This window comes from Larus michahellis, chromosome 5, assembly GCF_964199755.1.
Source record: "Larus michahellis chromosome 5, bLarMic1.1, whole genome shotgun sequence".
Taxonomy (NCBI): domain Eukaryota; kingdom Metazoa; phylum Chordata; class Aves; order Charadriiformes; family Laridae; genus Larus; species Larus michahellis.
Window position 1 is genome coordinate 23,118,231 of NC_133900.1, and position 12,809 is coordinate 23,131,039.

Consider the following 12,809-nt stretch of genomic DNA (forward strand, 5'->3'; position numbering starts at 1 on the left):
GCTTAGAGTGAAAGGAGGGAGACTGCCACGGTCACTCGAGTGAGTTCTGAATCCAAATCCCTTCCAACATCCAAAATGGATTGGCACAAAGGTATAAACCATCTTTAAACACATGATGTGTTGCACGGTTTGGTCACAGGTGGCTGTTTGTTTTATGCGGCTGTGGAAATGCCTCTGAGGGATTATTTTTAGCAGATATTGATCTACTTTAACGAGATGACCAGCACCTTCCCCCTTCCGCCTCACTTTTTATTAAGACAATCCCCTCCAGCAAGGCCTCTCTGGCCAGACACAGGAGAAGCTCCCAGCCCTCACTCAGGGCAAGGACCAGGACTGAAATACTTGCTGCAGCTTGTCCTAAGATGATTTTACACAATTTCCCCTTTTCTCCAGCTGGCCCTAGCTCCGCTCTCCTTCTCTTGGACAACTTAAAACCTGAAAAGGGTTCATCCCCTGTCTGGAAGCCAAGGGCTCCCCAATAGAAACCTCCCGCTGCCAGCCTGATAGAGGAAAACCGCCTCCCTGCTAGCAAGGCAAGACATTCCCCTCTCCCATTCTATAAGCCAGGTGAAGACAGAGCTCACTGGAGTTCCGTTGGGTGTAACTCCTTCAGGATGCCTCCAGGGTAAAAGCAGAGTGTCAATCTATCTGAACTGCAAAATTACTAATTGTCAATACATTATCTGCCCGCCTCAGCCCAGGGATCCATGAATCATTCACAAACCAATACTGGTTTCTGCAAATAACACTCATCACCTGTTTTCTCCCCTCCACAGGCCATTTTCCTGGGAATGGATTACAAACTGTTCACATCAGTCGCTCAGTCCTTGTGTTTCCAATGACTAGCGTTGGTTGGCTATGCCACACGCTATCATTTCTTACTCTTCAGCTGAGCGACCAGCTTTCTAGTCAGAAGACTGAAACATTGAATGGGAGCTAAGGAATACTACATCCTCCATGGCTTCAGAGATATGATAATTTATGTTAAAATTCAGATATGCACGAGCCAAAGCACAGGGAAATAGTATGCTTTTCTGAAACTAACAACAGCCATACGACTTCAGGGATTGCCTTTGATCTGGCAGCTAGCAGAGGTACGGTACCATTCAACTAATTTCTTGAGCATCTCCAATGACATACACACTTCCTTCTTTATCCATTTGTAATAAGCAAACAGCTTCACTCACATGCAATAAAAGGTTTATCTTCAAACACTAAAGGAAAGAGACAGGGAGCGGGCTTTTGGTTAGAGTATTGTTAAAGACTGAGCACAAAACTACACACAATCCTCTGATCTGTTGGCTCAGACCAGAAATGGACACTTGTGTGGTAAATTTTTATCAGTTGTCAAGCTTTCCATTTGACCTTTTAAACATCAGCATGCAGCCTCGGTCCTTTTGCAGCCCCAGGTCTGACGTTAGTGACTCAGCAGCTCATCAGATACTCCGTAAAGTCTGCAGGCATACAGGACAATGCGGTTTTCGGTGATAATTTTCCATCAATGCTCTTTACTTCCTTTCTAATTTAAGTCAGTCTCTTACTATTAATGATCAAAAGATGGAAGCCCTTGATAATTTCTTCAGCAGACCAGACAAGGTATGTTAATTACAATATGAAAATCACGGTGCTAAAATGAGGCATATCACACCATCTTATGACTGTATGCCCTTCCTCTATTAAATATTTTTAATTTTCTCAATGCTTTTTTAACAAACATTTGCTGATATTTAATGACTGATAAAGCAATGATTTGTAGAACTGTTTATGAATGGCTGATTTATTTATACCCCATCATTGCACTTGCTGTCAAACGCAGCTTCCGTGGCATAACTGAGAACGCAGTAGATGAGGAAAGCCAGGCTTCTCTTGGTACCACGCAGCTTGCACTACTCACAGAATTTTGTCACAGGTGGCTGCTTGTTTTATGCGGCTGTGGAAACGCATCTGAGGGATTATTTTTTGCAAATATTGATCTACTTCAACCGAAGTATTGTAAGTGGTTCAGGAATGCTTTTGTACACAGAAACCCTGTGAAACTGTTTCAAGCACCTCCTCTTCAGCCCTGTCTCTTAAAACCAAGATTTGCTCTGGTACAAAAACATGGGAAGATGGAGGAACGCAGAGGTTATCAGTGAGAGACTAATGCAGAAAAAGAGTTTTTAAGAGAAGACTGTGCAGGTGCACACCACAACTCTGCCTGTGGTCTGCCGTGAATGAGGTTAGTCCTTCCACATCAGACAGCTTGTAAAGAAAAATCCAGATACAGAACAGAACAGCTTCAACGTAAGCAGAATCTGTCTGGTTCATTACAGAGACATTTCTATAGCAACACTAGGTGATGTATCTGGAGGTTTTGGTTTTGCAATGGATGAAAACCGTGAATGCACAATTTTTTCCTACCTTCAAAGAGGACAACTCTTGTTTCAGAGCTCCCAGACCTAGGAGAATGCTGAGGTCAGCACAGTGTCTCAAGTTTTACCTCAGCCAGTTCAAAGGACCCAAAAACGAAATCTGTAAGACTCTTTGAATGGCAGAAGTTGAACAATATAATTAAAAATGAGGGAGAGCTGGGAGAAGTTCTTGATATTTTGAAACCAGCCGTTTGAAGAGCAGAGGTTAAAAAGCATAGGATTTCAATAATATACTTCCCACTTTGACAGATCTCATTATGCCATAGTTTAATGTTATAGGTTTTACATAAGAGAATACCATTTCACTTTTGGAATAAAACTGGAATCTCCAGAAAATCTCTCTCTAAATCCAAGAGGAACATGACTAATTAATCTCCTGTCTTCAACAGGCTCAATAGCTCTCTGGAGGCACAGAAAATTGCCAGGAAAGGGCAGTACACTTGCAAAGCCAAACTTTCATAGTTAAGAAGAGCAATAACTGCATTCATTTGCTCAACCTTAGTTCAGTCTGTTCCTGAGTCCCATTATTAGTTTTTAATTACATGACCTTGCAGATTTTTCCATAGAAGTCTTGCTACTGACAGAAAAAATTACTCAACTTATTGATCTTTCTCATTCTTTGCATTACTTTGTACACCATGTAAATCCAGCATAAGTTCTTGTAAAAAAACCCACATTCTCTTATGTAGCGTACTCATCCAAATCTCCTTGTTCCTTACAAACAGGAACATATTTACTCTCAAACAGCTGAAAAGCAACATCGTGCTCTTTCCCTATTTTACTCATAACAAGTCCAGAGAGAAAGTACAGGCAATACAATCAAGAAAATCAGTGAGTTTTGCATGCTGAGAGCCTAACATTACTGAACTTTTAGTAGTTTGTGCCAATACCTAGCATGAGGGACAGCTTTCTGACAGCTGCTAATGCTCACCTTCTCATCAAAGCCCTAGGTGTTCCAAGTTGGGTACCTAGAAAATTCACAAATTCTGGTTCTGTGTTACAAAAATCTCAGTCTTTTCAGCTTGCTAAGGCATTACGCACAGTCTGTGAGGCAAAGAAAGATAAGAGACTGTGAAGGCAAAATGGCTTCTATAAATGCCTTGTTAGAGGAGGTCAGTGGAGGATGACTGAATCAGGGGCAGGATTAATTGCTGGGATGATGCGGGACAGGTGGGAGGGGAGTGAGAGGATGCAGCCTGACTTCAAGTTTGGCAATCTAGTGAGCAGCTGAAAGCCCCCCAGCATCAGACAGATAGCTCCTCCCCGGAGGCCAAAAAATTAACACTGTACTGCCTTACGCACACAAGTAGATAAAAGGTATTGAGTGAGTTTTACATAGATTAAAAAAAAAAATCCCCCTCCTCACTCTGTTGAGGGAGTCTGACTCATGATTTTCAGACTTTTGGGGACGTCTACCGGCTTTTCTTACAGCGCAAGCCATAGCGACAGCGTAAAAAGCAAAGGAAAGGACATAAACACACCAGCATCATGCAGAAAGGAGCTGTAACGCTGTCAGGGAATTTCATAACTTTGAACACAGGATTTTGAATTCTGAACAAGCTTTTAGCAGCATTTCTTTTGGGCAAAAGGTGATTTGTTTATTTGATTTCTAACATTTAAGACAAAAGGGAAGCGTGCATCCCCTGCTCAGAAATCAGGTGGATGCCTGTTCTCTGTGACCATAGTTGGGACATGGACGGCCCCAGCGCTGGCGTCTGTCCCTTGAGCTACTACCTGATTGAAAGCACTGAGGCCTTCATCCTCTGCATGGACCTGCCTTGGGAGGGACAGAGACATTAGCTCTGCCTTGCCATGCCGCCCCTGCCCCGCAGCACAGATGCCTCCTGTCCTCTGCTGGTCCCACCACCCCAGAGCCCTGCCAGCTCCCTTGCCTGTCCAGTTCCCCCTTGCCTAACCCTAACTGTCTGCCTCCAGCCTTCTCCCTCTCAGGATCTCTATTCCTCTAACACAACCACTAACTCTGTTAGCGAAATTAAGGAAAATTATATTACGGGGATATTAGGAGAAAGTCTTAATTTCAATTCTGAAGCCACAGCTAGCTCCCCCTGATGAGGAAGCACTGGTTGGCCATGCTACCTTCAGCCACAGCATCCTCAGGGGAAGGTGCTTTGGGCAATTTTGCTGTCAAGCTCTAGAAAGACCCCACCAGCAAGCTGCTCAGCATTTGTTACCCGGCTGCATTTGAGGAAGGTGTTTTTGTGACACTAGTATGCGTGACATCTTCCCTCTCCTGCAGACAAACATGACAGTCTTATTCCAGAGGTTGTAACTGCCAGAGGCTCTCAGTGAAAGAGATTAAAATACACATTTATTCTTTTTCTAATTCTCAGAAATGGATCAATTATTGCAAGTGAAGTTTAATGATAGTGATAATCACTCCGCTGCCTGAAATAAAAACTTCCACCAGTGTGAGCTGCAAACAAAGCACTGGACAGAAGCAGCAGTAAGCATTTCAACTTGCGCTGGTTGCAATCCACGCTCCAGAGCAACACTCCCAAAAAACCCCACCCCTCTTCTGCCCCTCAAAAGCAATCCCTTACTTTTTTGTTTAGAATAATTCACTCCAAAGTAGGCATAAGGCTTTTAGGAAAAATATTCCCTGAGGATGATGCCAGGTTTTCTCAGAAAGTCTTTGACTATTAACTCCTTTTCTTTTGCTAGGATATGAGCCCTCGGCGGCACATTTTCTATTTCATGCAAATTTTGGGAATTTTGAAGCCCAACATTGCAAATTTGAATTTGGAGGAATAAAGCACAGTCTATTTAAGTAGTAAAGTATCTGATCTGTAGCTGGAGACTTCTGAGTTTATATCTTGTTATGCTGATATTATTTTCTTTTTATACTACCTTTTTCAACATCATATCATGCATTCACTTTAGCAATCTTTGCTGTGAAAAGGCAAGTGTTTTCTGGTTTCTGCAAAACTTAATTAGTTTTTAATCTTAAATAATCCTTAAAAATTATGTTCTTATCCTAATGAATGCATTGCTCTCTTCTTTCTAATTTAGTTGCTTGGGCAAAGGTTATATATGGTTGATCGGATATGTAGTAAACAAATGTTACTGTCAGTCTCAGTTCAATTTTGAGTAAGAGAAGCCTCCACAAGCCAACAGATGTACTAATACACAGATGGAACCAGCGGTTATGCTGAAAAGTTTTTATTTTAAGAAGCCTCTTTGCAGACCTGTTGCTTCCTATACCAAAGAAATGCAGAACTTCACATACGGGCTTTTTGTCTTCAAGCCATTAACAGAGGCAAATGGTTTAATCACCATCTTTTTCCTTTGCACAGCTTTCATTTCAGTACCGACATTTGCATTTTTATGGATGAGTAATTCGGAGGGAGAATGCACGCTAAAAAGGTAAGACAGAACAGTGTCTGTTTAGTTTTGGGAAGACTCTAGCTCTTGTTTAAGCTGATGTTCCTGCTATGCATGTCTAAGGGTAGAATCTAGACCTGGAAGATCTTACTGAATAACTCCATGTGCAGACAGGGGTATTCCGGATTAGGAGTGATGGGTCCCTGTATAGTTTATCCGTTTTTATTCTATGAGTAGGTTGCCAAAAGAGAAAACGATCTTGAACAAGTTGTTCTAAATATTGAACTTCAAGGACGTATAGGCAGACTTTGCCTAGCATGGCAATTCTCTCTGCGTATTTCTGATAGGAAAAATAGTTCATAGCTTCCTGTAAATCTTTCTTTTCCTAATGTAACTTTGTCCAGATTAAATATTAGATAGTACACTGCCTCTCACATGCCCTTTCAGCAAAACATTTCCCCCTTTGTTATTCAATCAGAAAAGGATTTTGTCTGGGAAACTGCAAGGTTGTACCTAAAGATACAAATCCAAATTAAGGACCCCTTCCTTAGTCAACTTTGACTAACACTTCAACACACAGACTGAGTTCTGTAACACCCCTCCACAAAGAGTAATTTCAAAGATAATACTCCTTCTGATAAGAGCTGTATCTTCTGCTCTTGGCTTGCCTTGGATTACCTCTGAAAAAATAAGTATTCTTAATTGGAGCTGACTAACTTGAAGTGAAATCCTTGTGGTGATGAGGCAGAGTCTAGTTTTTCTATAAGGCAACACCCAGAATTAGGGTCTTGGGTGTGGTCTATTTATAATAACAATGATAAAAGCAAATGGTTGTATGGTATTTTCATTCTTCATGACTTCCGATTGACAAAAATATGCAGCCAGACTCTGTGCAACATGAAACACTACAAATATGCAGCCAAAACCCGTCTGATGTCCTTGGCTGCCCACACAAGTCCCCTGACTGTGCTAAGGACCCGGGACCTGCCTGCCACTCCCAGGCATTAAGCATGAACCCTGTCCCAAGCTGTTGCGCCCTGCTGCAGCTAGCAGGAGGAAATCTGCTTGGGCTTTTCTGAAGTAAAGCTAAAATAAAGCCAGGTGAATGATTCTTTGGCTGCAGATATGCTAAAAGAAATCACTGAAAAATCCGAGGGCAACCTCAATCCACACTGTGGCTGTGGCCTGCAGCAGTCACTACAAACGCTGTGGTGTGCCACCAGTTCCCCCTGCTCTCCTGCCCCGCTGCCAACTCGCGCTGCAGTGTGTTTGTCCTCCCCAACCCTGCTCACCCCGGGAAAGGTAACGCTGCAAACAAAACCATCCTGAGTCATCTCCAGCTGCTTCTGCAGCTCGTCGATTGCCCCACTACTGCTTAGAAAGAGCATCCTATGCAATGATAGTGGGAAGCAAAGGCAGACGGCCACCCTGTACATGCCTGAATATTTCTGTATGGTGGAGTACTCCCTAAAGGGCAAATTTTTCCATTTCTAAGAACAAGAATTCTGCTCTTCTTATTCTAGGTCACTTGTGGAACCACACAGATAACAGATCTCAACAAAATGTCACTAATGATAAAGTCCGGGGTTTTCAGAACTGTGTTTCTAAAGGTTGGTACTTTATTTATGTGTCTAAATGGAAGGGGCAATTTTCTCAAGTGATTTCCAAGACTCTACTTTTGAAAGCACTGGCCCAAATACCACCATTATATTCGGATATTGAAAAGTTAAGTGGGCTGGGCTGGGTGTTGCACCAGGGAAAGGAAAAGTGCGGTGGTCAGTTTAAACGCTGATTTGCTGAATGGGATGGGAGCAGCCACGCCACCCTGCGTGCCACAAACATCGCTATTTTCTGACTTACTGTGACCGCATAGGACTGAGTCACCTAATTCGTAGTTGCCAGTGCAATGTGGCCAGCTCACAGGCTGGAAACATGGGCTCGGCTTTTATCCCAAAGCATGCTTCTCTGCTCCCTGCTCCACTGACATTTTTGTTGCAGCTGAACAGCTTGCAAATAAAAAAGGCCTAAATATGCACAACGTACCACATGCAAAGGAAGATTTTGCAAAATGCAGGGCTGATGGTTGGCTGCAGCGCAGCGTCTGGAGCTTGGCACCTGAATGGTGCTTTCCCACAATCTCCCCCGTGTTTCAAAAGCCAAACATGGGGGAAAATTCAACAGTCGCTCTTTTCAGCAGCCAGGCGGTAAAATAATTTCTTTTGGCTGAAAAAATTAAATATTACTGAGCCATAATAAAAATACTGTTTTGTTTTTAAAGAAGACTTCAGCTTCAAGGCCACTGAGTCCATCTCTGACCATGCCGAGATGGCAGCCGTCCTGCGTCTCGACATGCAGGGGGGAAAAAACATAGACTTGTTTCCGCTTTTCTCTGTTCTCACCTGAATGACTGGATCAAGGTTAAACAACCGCAGACAGAAGGAAGAAAGATCACTGAACAGAAGTGGAAATGTGAAATACGTCAAATGATATTCTTTTTTTTTCTGTCGGCAGAAGTGCTCAGGGGTTGCGGCCAACGAGGCAAGAACAGACAGGCAGTCTACAGAACGGGAGATTTCTGACGGTGAAGTCCAATTGGGGTTTTTTGGGACAGTTACATCTAAGACACCAAAGGAATGGCTCAGAACTACTATCCCCACCTACAGTGTTTCTTTTCCTTTACATTTACGGTAACAACGTTTGGGCAACAGTTTGGTTTTTTCAGTTCCCACTTACTATTCATTGTGAAACTTGGTAAGATTGGCCATGTTATAATGTTACTCCATGAGTATGTGGATAATGACATTTTTCTTCAACAGTTTTTTTCTGTATTTATGAACCTATCCCATTGTTTGGGTCATTCCTTAGGGCATACAACATGGGTGGCACTGGTCTGGTATAAACCTTCTGCCATCCCTCTCATTTTTATTACTGTGTATATAAAATATATGCAAATGTTTTCTGACACGTTGTCCACCGCTTAAACACCGAGTACCAAAACCAATTGCAGAAATTTTTGTCATTGCTACAGCAAGTGACTTATGCATGATTTGGAGCAATGGGCAAATCTATAAGAACAAATACTAAAGTACAACTCCACGTAATATGAACAGCGGCAGCAAACTACAAAGATCAAGTTACAAATTTAAGTGTTACGAAGTTTTTAGTGGAAGTAACTAGTCTGAAATCAAAGTTTCTACCTGAAGCCTGATTGTGTGTACAAAGGAAAGAGACTCATTTGGTTATGCTACAGAACAAGGAACCTTTCCAAACTGTACCGTGAGCGCTGCCTATTCCTTTTACTTGGTAAGTGTAAAATTCTTTATTTTAGGTTATCTAGGCTTTAAATTCACAGAAATGTAAATCTAATCAATTTCACATTCATCAACGTTAAGTAGCTTTATTTAATTCAGTTGAGAACTGCATGGACTATCTGAGTCCTAAACTGCTTAGCGAAACTTGACCTTCTATGATGGCAACCAAGTAAAAAACCCTGTTATGCCATTTCCAGTTGAAGAAATAATACCTAAGCAAACACTATTGACAAAGTCTGCAGGAAGAAAACATTTGCAGTAGATAGACAATATAATTTTAAAGCAATCTTGAATGAGAAACTTTGATGTCTGTCAGCTTTTTTAGTGTCTGAGCATTACCTGCCCCTGGAAAACTCTCAGGTGGCTGAACACTGCCTTGTACAGACAAGTTTGTCTTTGCCCATAATTACGGCCAAATCTACAAAACACCTGTCTACATACTGATGAACAAATTTTATCCTCAGAAATTCAAATCTGTTAGCAAATCGGGGTTAGAATAAAAATATACCGCTATTCATGTATGGGATTGCAAAATGTAAGGCAAAACAGTAGAAGTGACAGAAGATCAGCCTACATTTTTATATTTAATTTCATTAAGACAAGGTCTCTTTAAATCCCTTATTACGCTGACCTTGTTCATAACAGTTCTTTTTAAAACACTGCCTTATCGCTGTTTGCGTGCTTAATATTCTTGATGGTAGTTACAGCATTCAGGTTTGGTCATACCTTATTCATCATTTGATGTTAAAGGGGTACATTTCTAAGCAAAAGACGCCGCCTGGGAACCCTTAGAAAGGATGTGCAAGTGTCCCCATGTTCCCTTTTGTCACAAAGCAGCACAAGTTTGCACATTGACGTTTGCATTCTGAAAACACTCAACAAATTGACACCAGCATGTGCCCAGGTGAGAGCACCTGTGACCACAAATCCCAGTGGGGTTTCTGAAGGTGCAGGTTTTGACGCTTGTAGACAGAGAGTTGTTTACTAACAGTTTCTGGAAATTCCCAGGTTTCCTGTCACTAAGGAAAAGGGCACCAATGTGTGAAAGGAATAGCTAGCACCCTGGTAGAAACTGCTGTATTTGTGCTGCTGTAGCTGGTCTATGGGTGTAAGTGAATCCAAGTTTGTAAAGGGAAGCTGTATCTTCTCAGCCTGACTGAAGCTTGGAGGAAGCCTCAAATGGATCTCCCCCTAGTTCTTTTCAGGCTGAAAAATTATTGCTGCTCTTGCTAGCTTTGAACTCCATGGATCTCCAATCTGACAGCAAATTCCCCAGAACAAAGTACACTAGTTCTTTCTTACGTGTGACAAATCTTATACACCACTTTTGCTGCCCTACAGTGTCCTAAATACACCTAAAGTTTGCTGTCTACGCTCATCTTACCATCTTTTTTCTGGGCTCTGTTGCCCTCCACTGAGTATGGATGCCATCATCTAGCACTGCTTTGAAAAAACACTCCACCAGCAGCACAAACGCATTTGGCTTAGACCACCACCAAGTACTGACATAGTGGACAGATGTACAAAATTGCTTGGAAAACTGAAGTTTGAAAATTTGGCTGCAGTATTTGGAGAACGGTCGTAGCTGATACTAAAATTTGAAATCATCAACTACCCAAACAGAAATAGTGCCTTTCCTGGGAAGCCGGAGGTGTTGGTTCCAGGACAGAAATCTCGGCTTTGACACAGCCTTTCTCAGCAAGCGAGATTTCCCATCTGATACACCAACCTCAGCCATCCCTGCAAGAGAACCAATTGAGGTGGCACCGAAGGAGCACATGCAGTATAACTGAAGATTTTTAACACATTATTATGCCTCAGTAGGCTTTACCAATTCAGCATAAGCTGAACTGAACCAGGAGTGTCCAAACACCCAGCTATCACAGCTCAGCTAAGCGCTTACCTGCCAATGCTCACCTGGCTCTGCTGTACCTCTTCATGGCAAAACTAGGATATCCATCAAGCACCAACCAACATCTAATATTTTGTCTTCCCAACAGTCCCCACTTTCTCTGGAACTTTCATCCTTTGCAAGATGACCGTGCTTTAAGCAATGCTTACAATTAAAATTCACTGTCTTAAGTGTGGCAAAAGCATTTGGCTGAGCATTACATTCTGAAACGGGATCAAGACTCTCATTTCTGTCCCTAAGAGATGGTTCTTTACTGGTGTGACATCTCACAGACGTAGAACACACCAAAGGCATGAAAAATATATATCTTATTTTCTCTATAGAATATATTCAGCTTACAATTCCATTATGAATGAGGGATTTTCATTTTTCCCCACATGAATATGACTATTCTTAGCACACTAGGAAGAATGTCTTTGAAAAGCAAATTCCCCAGAACAAATCACACCAGTTAACTCATACAGCATAATTTCTAAATAAATCATAAACAAATAACATCTACCACTTTTGCTGCCTTATAGTAGATTTGGTTGATAGGTACATCAAAAGTCACTCTAATAAAGTGTGTAGATTGTGAAAATTAGGTTAAGAGGCAGTTTGATTGGTTGGCAATCCTAACAAAGTCTCCCTGGGGGAACTGCCAACACGTACAGTTTATGTGCACACGCAGAGCTTTGTACAGCCCTGCTGCCGTTGTGCCTCTGCCAACAGGGAAAGTTTGCCCTTTCAGCAGCAGTGCTTCTGGCCACACGTAGTGCCAATTCCTCTTCATATTTCCCCCTCCCACCAGCTTCACAAGTATTAATCAAAAGCCATTCACAAAAAGCTTTCACCATGCAGCAGTGTGATTCCTACTCCAGACAGCCCGCAGCATGGAAGAATCAAAGCGCTGGGCCGTTTGACCTCATGTGCCCTTTTTTCTTCAATTCACAGCATGCATGTCAGCACTGCCATAAATATCACACCTCATGTGCGACAGGGCTTCACGGCAGTCGGCACTTTGCTAACTTTTGTCACCCTCTTAATCACACTTTCTCTGAAGTCACCCAGTGTGGCACTGACCTGCAGGAGCTGGGGGCTGGCAGAGGAACCATGGGGGACTTGGGAGGAGGCACATGCCACTTCTCAGCTCCTCTCCGCTCACCTGGGTAGCAACGCTTGGTTACTCCACAATCTTTTTCGGAATAATTTTGAAAAAAAGCCTGTTAGGGAAATGCAAAATAAGAAGTATTTCAATACCTCACCTGAAGTTTTTATTTAAATCCAGTGCAATTTCTTGTGAGCTTGAGGAACTTCCCTTACCCTCCTTGACCAATCCCCCAAAACACACTTAATTGCCCCAGCCCCCCAAAACAGGTGCTGGGTCTCCAGAGAGCTCCTGCAGCTAATTCACACAGCTTGGCTTCCACAAAAGCTGTTTTGTGGTCTTCCTCTTTGGGGATGGTGTGATAACATAAAGGGAGACTGAAAGCTTGCGTGAACAATGTACATTTTCACATAGATTACAAAATACTCACTTCACTCATCATATAGAGATGGAAACACAAACATCATGCTGGGCTAGACTTTTGGTCTGATTTGACCAACAGGGCCAGGAATTTTGGTGTAGGTAGTGGGATCGCTGTCCCTCAAAGCCCCCAGTGTCAGCCAACAGCCCACCACACCCAGCCATCCATCCTGCTTGCCGAGGAGCTGCGTTACAGAGGCTGTGGAGGCAGCCACAGCCTTTGCCCAGGCCAAGGGAACTGCGAGGCTGGATCCAGCTTAAGGGGACTGAAAACCAGCCCCAGCACCCAGCCGAGGCAGCACGGGCAGCCCGTGGCACCGGGAACG

At 42.7% G+C, this 12,809-nt stretch overlaps 1 protein-coding gene across 2 annotated transcripts in view; it reads right to left on the bottom strand.

Annotated features, from left to right (window-relative positions):
* The window catches only part of BBS12 (Bardet-Biedl syndrome 12), a 37,738-nt gene extending 25,583 nt beyond the window's left edge, over positions 1 to 12,155 (bottom strand). The window contains exon 1 of one of the 2 annotated variants that reach the window (XM_074589105.1): positions 12,039 to 12,155. The gene's annotated coding sequence lies outside the window, so the exon portion shown is untranslated. Of the gene's footprint in view, positions 1 to 3,342; positions 3,392 to 12,038 lie in introns of those variants that run through there. The other variant, XM_074589106.1, reaches the window with a different exon arrangement.
* Between the last annotated feature and the right edge of the window lie 654 nt (positions 12,156 to 12,809).